At 51.7% G+C, this 3,551-nt stretch overlaps 1 protein-coding gene across 2 annotated transcripts in view; it reads left to right on the top strand.

The window, feature by feature from the left end:
• Positions 1-3,551, top strand: part of LOC113208546 (uncharacterized) — a 104,091-nt gene that overhangs the window by 51,904 nt on the left and 48,636 nt on the right. For both annotated transcript variants that reach the window (XM_052271384.1, XM_052271385.1), the window contains exon 2: positions 646-723. The gene's annotated coding sequence lies outside the window, so the exon portion shown is untranslated. The remainder of the gene's footprint in view (positions 1-645; positions 724-3,551) is intronic.

The following is a 3,551-nucleotide window of genomic DNA, read 5'->3' as shown; positions in this document are numbered from 1 at the left end:
CCCTCTCCCTCTCTCTCCCATCACCCCTGCCTCAGGAAGCAAAACTCTTTGGGCCCTCCTTCTTTCCATTTATCACGGACGGAGCCCTGCTCTGCCTGACGGCCTGTCTCGCACATTGTCCGCTATTTAATAGTCGCCCTGGTCTGTGGCGGGGCGGGGAGGGGCGGGGTGGGCAGCAGGGCCTTAAGCTGCGTTAGTTTGCGCTCAGCTGTCGGTCTGGAAAGGACCGAGAGCGAAGCAGCCGGACGGGATTTGGTCCGATTGTTATCCTGCCCTCCCCCCACCCCTACCGCTGCTTCCTCTCTCCGCGCTATACATAAAGCGTTCCACGACATTTTCTCTCTTTTGCGGCTTAACAATTTTTTTTCGGACCCGCCTCTTTATTTGGGATGAGTGTCACTGTTTGTTCTTGGAAAAATACGACCCTACTCCCTCCCCCCTCTCCCCACAAACACACACAGAACAGCAGGACCTTAGTTTGTCTAAATTCCGCATGTTCTGTCTGTCGTCGTGGCATATTATAAGGATTTTAATGATTTTTTACCTTAGCATTTATTTTACGCGGCCTATGATGTGCTGCTCTCAAGCTGTTTTCCTCTGTCTTTTTGTCTGTCTTCTTACAATTTGTTTCTGTTCCATATCCAGGCTGACTTCCGGGACCTCAGCGGCTGGTCAGAGGCTGGCGTCAGCGGCTGAAACAGCAGTTCTCGCACTGAGAAACAGGTGAGTACAAATGCGAAAGCCAAGCTCCGGACCGCCGTCATGCATAGGAGATGTAATAAGAATACGCAATTTATTATTTTTGTTTTTGTTGGTAAACTCGTGATGTTGTATACGCGTTGGGAATCAGCTAGAGCTAGGGTGACTTAGAAACCGATGATAACCGGACCGGATCTCCTCAAGGACGCAATTGCGCATGGAACAAATCAGAATTGCCGCCTGTTCCACGAGGATCTTCAACACGGCAGTGTGTTACCAGCCCCGGCGATCTGGTACAGGAACTGATTGGCTGAGCGAAAGCGAAGCCTATGAACTCCCCGTCTGGTCGGAAAAAAAACCTTTTACTGTCAATAAGCACTTATTGCGAGGCATTCCGTGTCGACTTGAAATCGAATGACGAGCAAGAGTGGGTGCGGGTGCGCTTGGTGGAGAGGTTGAACATGTACGACACATTCTGTAATTAGCAAAATTACGAAATATACCGTCTTTACATATACAGACATAGTTTTCACAGTGCAAAGTGCGAAAGGAAAAAAAAATTACAAAGGCATTTTTTATCGTGTATGCAGTGGTCTCCGCCGCTCTAGCAGAGCAGGGGGTAAATTCCAATTACACAGAGTGCGGTGTATCGCACCCGCTTCTTGTGGGCGCTGCGGGCGGGGTCGTAGGAGTGGCGCGGCGGGGCGCGGCGGGGCGCGGCGGGGCAGAATGCGGACAGATTCCGCCGGGTCGACACACCACCGACTGCTGTGCTGGCGCCTCCGCCATGCTGAGGTGTTGTTGTGTGTCGTGCTGATGTCTGTCCGTCTGTCTGTTCGTGCGTCTGTCTATGTGAGTCTGTGTACGGACCCAGCTCCGCCCCGCCACCATACCGTTCCGTCCCCATACACACAAAGGGGGTTCAGAGCGCACTGACATCCAGCCAGCACAGCAACACCAGCGTCTTCATTGTTCTTACACATGTTGTATCATTTACAAAACCCCAGAGGGGATCACCTTCCTCCTCTAGCCTCTAAATAACAGGCGCACATCCCTACCTGCACAAGGTGAAAAAAGTTTCTTGTATTACAGGACCTTGTCTTGAATCTTATGGTGAACGCCAATGGCATCCAAGACCAGGCCTTGTAATACAAGAAACTATTTTTACCGTGCACTGTAAAAAAGTAAAAATGGTCAAACGGGCAAACACTTAACTACTTTTTCAATTTTATATAAAACCAGTCGCTAAGTTGGCGGTTTGCATTGCACTTACAATTTTACTTTGCGTTGTTTGGTATTTCAGACAAAAATTCTCCATCCTGGGTGTGATTTGGTTGTCACTATTAGATTTTGTGCGTGTTGTTTGACGAAGTGATGTGTGACCCTTTCTTACTCGTAGGGTATTCACTCAACGCTTGGGTCCGTGTCCCCTCCAGCAGGGTGCGTGCATCCTGTCGAACCCCCTTCCACCTCGTCGGCGTGTGTCAAACCCACCGGCTGTACCGCCGTCGGGCGAGGTGCCCATATGTCGTGTCGCAGGAGGGGGCAGTGTCCCCACGGGGCGTCGACCTGTGCTGCTTACCAGTACCCTCTTTATAAAAACAGAAACCAAAAAAGAATTTACTTTGCTCAAGTATGGCGCGCGGTATTTGGCGCGCGCACCGTAGCGTCGTCAAAACAAACTCGGCTCCCTTTCAGCTGCTGCGAAGCACGCCATTTTCACACCCTAGTTAATTCGTTCAGAGAGATTGGGGGAGGGGGGGGGGAGAGAGAGAGAGAGAGAGAGAGAGAGAGAGAGAGAGAGACTCTGATTGGCCCTGCATCTCCCCCACTAAATTAAACCTCCTAATCGGTCCGGTCGGCTGGCTCGTATGAGCTCCATCGCTCGCCTGCCCACTCCCTCTGCCTCTGGCCAGTAGAGTGAGAGAGACGGACGAGCCACGCGCCGTCAGCAAGCGCAGCAGAGCGAGAGTGCGAGAGAGACCGCCGCACTCTCTCCGCTTGCCGCCAACGCCACACGCCTTTTGGCTCCAGCGGTGAGCGTCTGCCTCCAGCCCTATCCCACTGTGAAAAATATCATCGTAAATTTACAAAACTTTTGTAAACTCGAAGTTGTAAATTTACGAGAGCACATTGTTTTACTCGCTAATGGATTTTAAGTCGATACGACCGCATTATATTCTGCACTTTATTGCATTGTATTTTTACCATTACAATTGTAATGTTACAACTTGCGTCAAGGAAAATTTTTCTGCAAACCTTGCTACTATTTTTCACAGCGTCCGCTTTATTCTGTTAGGCCCCAGCACGATGCAGGGGTAATTTTGCAATAATCTCTGGCCTCGCACGATCCGCTCTTCTCGGTATTTAATAAGGACCTCTCCCCTCTATCTCGACTTTGTGGGGAGATAATTATATTCTAACACGAGCTTAGAATGGGAGAGAGGTAAGGGGAAGGGGATAGGGGGAGCACCAAGCTCGTGGGAGCATATGGGGCAGGGGGCGGGAAGGATCGTCGCAACACGGAGGCCACCATTTTCATCGTGCAAACTCGTCCAGTAACTTTCTCAACTTGTTTTCCCTTTGCTCTCTTTCCTGAAGGGGGGCGGCCGCCGATAGCCATGGGACGCACACATCGTCCACCAGCAGCGCGCCAAAAAGTATGGCCACGACTCTGAGCTGAGGGGTGCCCCCCCCCCTTCTCTCTCTCTCTTGCTCTTTCCTTCTCGCAAACATTCTGGGCTGCAGTCACGCCACCTGCTGCCTGCCCTGGAGCACCCCAACCAGGCGGGCACGCGCAGTCAGCGCAGCACGATGTGCGATGTGTGGACACCGCCGCCCCGCCCCGCCCC

Source organism: Frankliniella occidentalis, unplaced genomic scaffold (assembly GCF_000697945.3).
Source record: "Frankliniella occidentalis isolate FOCC.00 unplaced genomic scaffold, Focc_3.1 Scaffold160, whole genome shotgun sequence".
In the NCBI taxonomy this organism is placed as follows: Eukaryota; Metazoa; Arthropoda; class Insecta; order Thysanoptera; family Thripidae; genus Frankliniella; species Frankliniella occidentalis.
The sequence above is the reverse complement of the archived record's forward strand: the minus strand, read 5'-3'. Positions and strand labels throughout refer to the sequence as shown.